The 11,004-nt window shown below is 30.9% G+C and overlaps 1 pseudogene; it reads right to left on the bottom strand.

The window, feature by feature from the left end:
- Window positions 1-402: 402 nt before the first annotated feature.
- LOC120265143 lies at window positions 403-5,956 on the bottom strand (annotated as a pseudogene).
- Between the last annotated feature and the right edge of the window lie 5,048 nt (window positions 5,957-11,004).

The raw sequence follows: 11,004 nt of genomic DNA, 5'->3' as shown, positions 1-11,004 counted from the left end.
AAGTGTATCATATCAAAATAGTAGGATATGGGTGTAAAGTATCAAAAATTACTTCTACATTCAAAACTTTGAACTATGTACAATAAATATTTAATCTTACCTTTAAAAATATCCACATTGCCTTCATAACGTGGTTTGGAATCTCTTTCCAACTAGGGACCCGAAGTGGTGCAAGTTGTCGAATCAAAATGGTGACTTCTAATTTGAAAAGCTTAGCATGCTTACCACATACCTTAAAGTATGGAGGAGGAAACTAAACATCAATTTGTCGGCCATTGGCTTTCTTCTTGGCATGTGTTGCATTGATGGTTCGTCCTCATCCACATTTTTTAGAATTTTCATTTCATGAGAAAATAACATCTAATAAGTATCTTATTTTTCACAAAAGATTATAAAATACAATTATATGATATTGAAGATGGCATCACCTGTGCTAGTAATAACTTGTTCGTCTAACCCACATGCGTTATTTGAAGTTCCAACTGTAGTATTGGATTGTTGATTTAGAACCTCTATAATTTGAGAATCATCCACCAAATGGGAAACATCTTGTTCATCATTCAAACTTTCTATAATAGTTACATCTTTCACAGATAACTATTTTGGACTCCAAGAAAAACAATCATTAGTACAAGTAGAATAAAGATCAAACAATAGACAAAAAATATATTTTAACTAGTAAATTTTCAAGTTATAAGATGCATGAAAGAGAAAGTCAATTAATTCAAAAGAAATCACTTAATGTTGCATAAGAAATGTGAAGGAGTCACTAGATATCGATCTGTTTTTGTTTCCTAACAAATGAAAATGTTGTTTTAAAGTTCAATGGATAAAAGTTAATGTTGTTAGAGAATATGCAGGCACATAGAAGTTCATAACAAAAAACTGAATCAATCACTGATACTAAGTGTATGAACTGTTAAGTGTTTCATTATCTAAAATCCAACTACAATACCTGAAATGGCATCTTTGTCAAAGGATCAATATCACCATAAGCTATGCCTTGAACTAAGCTTTTTGGAAGCCAAGTATGACTAGTTAAGTACTCAAATATATGCATATTAACATAAAAATAGAAATATTTATAATGGGATAGAATAAATTGTGAAATAAGTAAACGATATGGGCCTAAGAAATCCAAGAACTCCAAGTCAAGAGCAAAATCATGAGGAATGTCTGATAAATGCACAATATCCTTCTTTTTAGGATCATAAACTATTTGTTGTTGAAATGTCCTAATAGCTTTTTTAAAAGTTTCCTCATAGTTGGGTGGAACGACAACAGAATTGAATCTCAAGTGTTTGATAACCTGAAAATATGAACAATCAATTACATTTTTCATTGACCAAACACTTGGGTATTCAAACTTGTAAGATGAACCTATGGCTTACTACAACTTGGTCTATTTCTTGTAATTAGCTTATTTCCAACTAACAAATAATCTATTTTATTTACTTATATGTGGATATGTTTACAAAGAATAAAAACATTTCAATCATAATATAATGAATATCAAACTAGTGGACCATCACACAATCAAATATAAAATTTATATGCTCTACATCTCAAACAATTGTAACACACTCAATATTTGAGTGACACCAACATCTAGAACTTAGCAAAGATAAAAACATAACAATGGAAACAATAATATACCTATTATATAGAGACAAACAAGAAAACATTATATTTTATATGAAGTTCAATAAACACAACTTTTAGAAATATTAGCTAGATTAAGAACATTACACATAATCAATATATCACATGATCCATTGTCGCCTTTCTTTTTAATATAACCATGTGATAATTCACTTAAAAATTATCTTCCTTTACTGCTTGATATGAACATAGATATCATCATAATCTATGTTTCAAGGATAAAATTTGAGAGTTCCCATGTGATTACATGATAAAATGTAGCATAGTGACAAAACATGTTCAAATTGCAAACCCCTTTTCACTCTTCAAAAGGAAAACAAAATTATTACTAGAATGGACTATACAAGTAAATCAAAATTAATGTTATATTATTCATCATTTATAAGCATTTGCTTAAATATAATAGTTAATTCAATGGATGAGGAGAATTTCTTTATCTTAGCATAACTTTTGAAACTTTTGCCCAAGTGCATGTGCCCGTTTCAAGCCAATACCAGGTATTGAATTTTAAGTAGTCACATCCACTAAAAATGCACATCTCAAGTAACATAGTTTACGTAAAACTAGTAAGATCAAGGTCTTTATTTTCTCTTAACATTGAACTTTTAAATTCAACACCTTGCCAAGATTTGTCCATTTTGAAAATAATCTAAAAAAAATTCCAAAAATTAGTAAAAATGACAAATAATAAAAGGGCACTAAATAGTTGGCCATAGGTGCATCATATATAAATTAGGAAAGTTTGAGTTTCCTGAATGAATTGAAACTTTTATACAATGTACTCTATGACACCCAAAAGTTATTAAGTCTGAGTCCTCAATAATGACAGCATCAATAAACTTATTAATGGACAAAAATGTCATCTAAGTTTCAGCCTCATAAGGCACCACAATAAAATCAACATTTCCTTCTTCAAAACTTAAATTAATAGCAGTTTTTCTAGAGCAATTCAGAGAAAACTACTAATGAAAATATAAATAGGAATAAAATAGAAGTATCTAACATGATTATGTCATTGATTATCAAACAATGGACATAAAAATCAAAAACCAAAAACAAAAAAACAAAAACAAACAAAAGAAAAAGAAGAAGTAATTTATATATATGCATTTTAAAACATATATCAATCGACTAATAGGTAATAGATTGAAAACCTTGATGAAATGGGAATGCCAAAAATTTTCTTCCTATAGACTTATAATTTAATTGAAGTTCCATGCTTTCTCATGGCCATATTTGTCAGATAGTTAACATTAAAGTAGTATAAAAACTATATCAGATAAGAACCTTATTATTAGGTTTGTAATAGACTATCCTACAAAAGAAAAAAGTAAGAGAATTTAAGAAGAGTATCACAAGTATCGCATGTCAAGTCTCCGGATGAGACAACAAATCATATGCCAAATGCTTATTAAAATCAATATAGTATACAATATTATTTCATTTCACATAATACTTTTAGGATAATTAATTTTTCATAGCACATAGCAATTGGATCTTAAAATTAGACTAGAATAAAGCAATTGTCCAACGTTTTTTTAACAATACAACCATAATCCTTAAAAATGTAATGACAATGCCATTTTCAACATCTGTGCTTCTATCCTTTTCTTAGATTTCCAAACATCATTTTATATTATGAGTTAATAAACTATGAATTTCTAATAAAACTAATCAATATATGGTTTGATCAAAAGATTCTTCTTCCAATTGCTAGAGTTTGACAATGAATGAAATTGTGGAATCATATTTATGTTTGTCAACATGTGCCACAACTTGTAAATAAATTAATCGTTGTTTAACAAATGAAAATTAACTAGTTGAATCAAATTTCTATTATTACTTGAATTAACTCCCAAACAATTGATGATGAGATATCAATATCTTTTTGGTAGAATTCAAACGCAGCAAAAGAATTACCAATAGCCTCATGCTCAAATACCCGTTCAAGGTTTTCTTTCCTCATTCTGCATTGTGAAAGTGACAAAGACAGTTGCCACAACTATATTTGAAGCAAAATACTAATATAGAGAAATATTGCTTAATTTAAAAACCAAACAAGAGAATCACATTGAAACTTGACAACCTTTAAATTGAGCACACTAAAGATGCATATGCATTCTTTATATGTAAGATCATTATTGTATTTTTTAATTCCAACAAGTATGATTTCATGAAAGGAATAATAATGATAAGTTATTTTTCAACAAACACTCATGTTATTGGAAGGGCCAAACCAACATTCTTCTCAAGTATAAGTATGAATAAAGGCAAAGCATGTCCATTTATAGCTCTAACTCATGCTTATATTAATTAATTAATTTTAATAATAGCGCTAATAAATATCAAACCACATATCTCCAAAAACAATCACAAAAAGAGGTGGTTTGTGAAAGCATGTGCTAGTTTACAAGCATATGCTCATGCCATAAGAAACAAATGTGCCACTTAGTTTCTAATACTAGCTTGATTTGGTGAGGGACCGGTTCAGGTAGACCACCACTAGTGAAAATATATTTAATCAAGGATATGATTCATGGGAATCCTAGTGTTTTATGGCTAGCAGCTGAGGAAAGAGTAAGACATATCTCTTGCTCTACATTTCACTTGGATTTAGTTAAATGTCATGTCAAATCTTACAGTGCGACATGGTGGTAAATTGTCAAATTTTGTTTTCAGGATACTTCCAAATTGGATTATTTTTGAATTAAAACATAAAAGATGATTATTATATTAAAGAGAATTTGATATTTTATTTTTCTCCTCATCTAAAGATCTCAAGTTTAGTCTGTAATTTATTTAAGATTATAAAAAATTTAAAAAGATTGAAGTAGTAATTTGTTTTAGATGCTATGAATTTTTATAAACAAATGTTATTTAGTTAATATTATTTTGTTAATTAATTTTGTTAGAATGTTTTTATCTTGTCATAGTTGAATTGATGCTATATCATTTTCTATAGGCAAAAAGACAACAAATATATGTGTAACCACATGAAATTTGAACATTTTCAAGTGAAAGGATTTATTTATAAAACAAATAACAAACACACATGATGAGCAGCATTATTGTTATTAATGAAACCCTAAATAAAAAATAGTTTTAATTTTAACATCGGAGATGGATAATAAAAAATTTAATGGTATATATTATTAATATACATAGCATTTCTCACTCATGAAAAAGAGTACTTGAACTGAGTATCACAATTATATCTACGTCAAGTGTAAGCCAGGACATGCATTAAATTTTCCATAAAAAGATTTTAAATGGAAAGTTTCAATATAACAAATTGAAGGAAAGAAAATGCAGGACATTATTTGTTGACAAAAGTTTGCTTATGTTTCACTTTTCTATAAGAAAAAAGGACATTCTCATGAAAATATCAGCTAAAAATTTACATATTACTCTAAGAATGCATGTTAAGATTAAAAGAATCCTTGTCCCATACTTGGTACATTTTGCTTCTACATCACCTTTCACTGGCAAAATACCCCCATCAAATGCAAGAATAGGTTTGACTCCATGGTGATGTAGCATATTCACTCAATGCATACAAAACACAATATGCCTAAAACATTAGAGACAAATCCTATCTAATAAGAGCACATAGCATGGACAAAATTATGAATTGATTCTATAAAAAAACAAAGAATATATTTTCCATATTTCTAATTCTTCCAATAGAAGAATAATCAACCTTTAAGATTCTCCATCTTTCTGCTAACCTAAATCCAAACACAATTTCAGGGTTTTGCATATTACAAGCATTATAGAATAGATGAAAAATAAAAGATAAAATTTCATTGATACATTAGATGAATAGCATTCAACCAGCCAAATAAAAACAAATTCCCTTCTTGTTATAATTTCTTTACCTCAGTCTAACGTAGACAAAATTGGTTTCAACAACAGCAGGCATCTAAGAATAAGAAAAACATAAGAAAAACATAAAATAAAATAAATTTCCATTAATTTATGATATTTATTTCCAGCAATCAAACAAAAAAAATTAATTTTATATTGAAATTTTTTTCCTTTAACAACAACCAATCCTTACGGTATTACAGTAAAGATGACAAGAATATGGAACAACAACTAAAGAGAATAATCAAGCAAAAAGAATAAAATATTTAGATGCTAGTAAGCCTTTGCAAAGGTGCATGCTGCAAGAGAGTGCACCCTTATGGAGCCATGAATAGGTGTCGACAACAATAGTTTGGCCTTGGAGCTCCTCAACAGAAATTGGAGCCATGATTGACTTCAATAATGGAAGCAACGCTTGGATCCCCATCTTTCAATATTCCTTCCAACTTCTCCTCTCAATCAAGAAAAAGAAACCAAGGATTTAGCTAGCACAACCAGGAGATTTGGTTGGACTTTAAAAATTCTATCTTTTTATATATTTAAAAGATAAGGATAAAATTTGAAGGGATAATTACATAGAGACCCTTGTAGTTGTCTTAAATTAGATTATAAAATTTTAAAAATTTGATAGTTAATAAATATCTTCGTTATTTATTCTAGATGAATATATTTCTAATTTGAAATTAAATAAACAGATGTACATGGCAATATTTCAAAAATTTTGCGTACCTATTAGCTTTTGAATGATTAAAGAAGTAGATTTGATTCGTACTTGATAAGTGCTTGTGTGTTAAGAATGCGAAGTATTCTTTCCTTACGATGAGCATTATTTTTATCAAATTTTAGCGCTAATACATGTGCATTTGTGTTATTTTGCGCATGTAGGGTTGTGAAGCCAAATATGGAAGAAAGAAGCCAAAGTAGATCGTGAACGCATTGTTTGATGAAATCTTGGAAGAAATAAACGCGAATACACAAGTTGTGTTCAAAGATACTTGAATGTGTGCCAACCTCCATGTATTCAAGCAATTACGATGAGTTGGAGGGGCACAAAGGTTGTCACATTTGCGTATCCCAACTTGTGCAATGATAGCAAGATCTTCACCAATGAACTCGTTTATTGAAGAAGTGACACAATTTACTGCATAAACGTGTGCCTGTTTATGTTGTCTCGATGAAAAGTGGATTCAGGAGTGTTTTTAGCGGGGTATTGTAGTAGGTTACTATAGTAAATCACTATAGCAAGCTACTGTAGCAGTTACTGTTCACAGCTGACCGTAAAACAGAATTCTAGAGAATCCACACGGGCGTGTGGAAATTCCACAGGGGCGTGTGGAACATCCATAGGCCTGTGTGGATGCCCGATTCCAGCCTATTTGAAGCCGTTTTTTAGCCCGATTTCAGCATCCTTTTTCCCATCTTTTCTCACACTTTTGAGAGGCCGACGACTACGGTTTAGATAGGCTTTGACCAGACTTTTGGAGTGGTTCTACGGCTTTGACACCACGCTTCTCTTGGAAGATAGTTATTGGGGGAGCTTTCGTCGGCACCGATCCGGCGATGTGTGCCCTAGGCTTGACAAGGGGACCTTTGGGGAAGACGAGGCCACTCCACAAGACCATCAACACGAATTCCGAGGGTGTTTTACTATAGATTGCATGTTTTTACTTTCAATTTCATTATTAATTGTATCTTGCTCCATGGAGAGCTAAAACCCCTAGTGGGTACTTGAATTTGTGAACCCTAGGATAAATTTGTTTCATTAACCTTTTGTTATGCTTTCCTTAATTGATGTTTTTAACTGAGTTCCAATCTTGAATGCTTGTTGAATGATTTCTCCGTTAAAGTGACATTAGGGTTGAGAGTCTACATTGGTAATCCTTGTGAGTGAGTGACACACCATGAGGGTTAGACAAAGCAAGATTGGAGAGGGTCGAGAGGGTGAGTCGAGAGGTAGCAGAGCGTCCACTTTCCCCTTCGGTGTGATTTATTCTACCTCCACGTTCCTAGAGTTCTTTGCGGTCACAATAGAATGAAGGGCTAAGGAATGAACTCCGCTGGGGCTTAGTTGCGCGAGCAACAGAGTGAAGCATTGAAGTGACTTTAACACCTGGGGCTTAATTGTGACTAGGGGTCTTTCGCATAGACCAAATGGTTAGATCTACATATACGAATAGGGTATATCACTTGGAATCCCTAGAGCTTCTTGCAACTTTACACAGTGTGAAGTGTTGAGACTAGTTGATTTCTCCGCCGGCACATAGTATAGAGTTAGTCACGGTTGACCTTAGATTTAGGACCATGTATTTAAGGATGTCTACAACTCATTAAGCATTAGTTAGGAAGCATAATAGTTGGTTATGCACTTGAAGCAATAATCCTAGAAGGAACACTATCCGAGTACCCCACTTTTATTGATTGCCTCCCCTCTCATTTATTTGTGCCTCTCTTTCTTATTTTCTTTAGTTTGTTTGCATCGATCTTTATCCACACCATAATCGTTTCATTTCCAATTAGTTATGTAGCAATCTTGGTATTTCTATTCCTTATTCCATGTGGATATGATACCCCACTCACATGGGATTTATTACTTTGACAAACCAGTGCACTTGCGGGTCACACGCAAGAGGCGTTGTCACTACTAGAATTAAATTGGTGAAAACACTTGTTATTCCAAATTATATTTGAAAGAAAAATTAATAAATATGATCTTTGTATTATGTTATAATTCATGCCCTTCCTTGATGTTTAATATTTCAATTAGGAAGAAAATCTTACATGCCAATATTCCTGAGTCAAAACATTGGTTGTCAATTTTCTATAAATTATGCTACCAATTTTCCTCTATTTCATGCTTCTAATTTTCTCTAAAGCTAAAGAGGTAGCCTAGTACATTATTTCTAATCTTTTGTTATTATATGTAGCTTTGAGACATTTATGAACATTTTATATATCTGCTTGTTGATGACTGATGGTGTATTATTTGTGTGCCTTTCTTATGGTCTGAAGAATCGATAAATGTTATACACTTCATATCATGTTAAAATCATTAAGATATTGTTTCTAATCTTACTTGTTGAGAGCCTCCATATCATATATCACAAACATGAAGATTAGTAATATTAGAAGAAAGAACTTTTAATATACTCTTAAGCCCGAGCTTGAGATTGATCTGCAAATCAAAATATAATTGCATGAGAATATTCAAAATATAAAATAAATCATATGTCCAACAACATTTTTCACAAATATAAGAAAAGCTTACCTAGATATAGTTTGAGAAAGTCACTCAAAAAGGTAGGTTCTGAATTAACACAATACTAGGCCCTATTAACTAGACTGCCAACTGGATATCGCTATGCATAATAATCACCCATACATTTCAATGGTGATGGCAAATATTTTGCTACAAAAAAAAAAACATGCTATTTATTTCCAGCATGGTCTTTGTGTTAACAAAGAACAAGCAGATGGTGGGTCTTAGATAAATTTTTTTTTTTTAATCCATAGTTTTCTTATGTCTTAAAGATAACTGCGTATCATAAGTCTATTAGATCATTGTGTTGGGAAAGATGATAAAGAATAATAAGCATTTTGTTAACTGAAAATAGGTCATATCACAATTTGGAAAAAGTGAATGACAATAACTCCAAAAATTAAAATAGTGATATATATATCTAGAACATTTAAATGCAAAAAAATAAGAAAAATTAAACTGCACATCATTAAGTCTGGAAGGTGATGAGAATATCATATGGAACATTTTGTTAGCTTAAAACAAACCATAACACTTTCTAGATAACTGAGTGCCGGTCTCTCCAAAACTAAAAATAATGATACAAATCTAAAATAATTCAAAATTAGTATACTAGAATAGAAAATTGGTGATCCATGGTTAACTACGGCAATGGTCAATTACTAAACTTGTTTTTCACAAGATCATTAAGTAAACATGTTAACTAGGACAAAGAAAAGTAAACTCACCACAAATGAAACCTGATCCATGTGTAGGTATTCATAAACTTCAAGGTAATGGCGGTTATCACCTTTGGAAAAGATTTGTTGATAGTTAGCAAATGAATCAACATCTACTATGCTTATGACAAAACCAATCACATTATTGGCATTTATTTGCACTCTACGAAGCAAGATAAAACCAAATTGTCTAAAAAGATAATAATGAAGACATACAATGAAAAAAAAAACTATTTCTTCAACATAAACAATATGTAATAATTCATTTGGTAATCATGAGAAAGACAAACTCATTGTCGATCCAACTCCTTTGAGAACTCCCATGATGGTTGTCATTAAAGCTGAGTTACCTACATGAAAAAGAACATGAAGTTAAGAATAACATTATTCCCAATGAAAGAATAAGAACGATAGAACAATAATAGGAGTGCAAACACATAATTTCATGAAATCGTAACTATAACAAGATAAATATAATACAAAGTCACTGAAATAAGGGTTATTTGTTTGTGCTAGATCCCAAAAAAGCTCAACTCAAGACAAAATGTACAGTTTTAGTCTAATCAAGGTTAGAGGGAAAAATATTCTCATAAAATAGGCAAGTCATGAACAATTCAAAGTTGAAGGTCTTTATTATCAACCAAAACATAGGTTTGAAGAAAATGTTGGAAATGATATATACAAAAAGGAATAGCCTATTGTAGTTTAATCTTTATTAATGCTTACTTGAACTTAAGTAAATGAAGGTACTATATTAGAAGTTCCCATAAGAGAAGCAACAACTATTCTTTGATTTTATTGAAAGAAGTTCATCATAACTTATTCCTTTTATGTAACCTTCGGTGAGATTATTTTCTGTTGGTGGTCATATTATACCATAGGAAAAGAATTTGTTAATTGTCCCTTGTTTATCTTGCATTTGTTCATCAACTAGTACATGAATATTTGTAGCATCCACCTGTAAAAATGATGTTAGAGTATAATTTTTCACATAAATTGGCAGGCTAGTTGTGAACACTCATAGGTCAGCACATGCAATTTAAAGGAAACTAAGGAAACTAAGAAAACAAGGGAATTGAACATACTTTCTACAATTCATATGAAATTTTCATCTTTGTAGTTTTTCCCACATATGCCTTTAACTTCTTTCAATTTGAAGAATGTCCTATACATGCCAAATACCCTTTTCCCATTTTAACTTCTTGGTTAACTAATATCGTCAAAACTAGGGTTTTGTTGATGCTTCACTACATTAGCATTTATGTTGCTAAGATGTTACCTTGTATATATGAGAACCATGAAACCACCATATGCATACCTCATTTTACTATAGAATAACTCAAGCTCACATACAAGCTTTGATTTTGAATTTTTCCAAAACAAAAAAAATATTCATAATTGCAATTCAAGAAATGAACCCCATGGCTTAAAATGCATTCACTTATATGAAAACAATTAAATGGTAGTTTTCTTCAGAATATATTAGAGACATTAGTTAAT

The sequence above is a fragment of the Dioscorea cayenensis genome, chromosome 7 (genome assembly GCF_009730915.1).
Source record: "Dioscorea cayenensis subsp. rotundata cultivar TDr96_F1 chromosome 7, TDr96_F1_v2_PseudoChromosome.rev07_lg8_w22 25.fasta, whole genome shotgun sequence".
Classification (NCBI taxonomy): Eukaryota; Viridiplantae; Streptophyta; class Magnoliopsida; order Dioscoreales; family Dioscoreaceae; genus Dioscorea; species Dioscorea cayenensis.
Note: the sequence above shows the minus strand (reverse complement) of the source record. Positions and strands in the feature narration are given on the sequence as shown.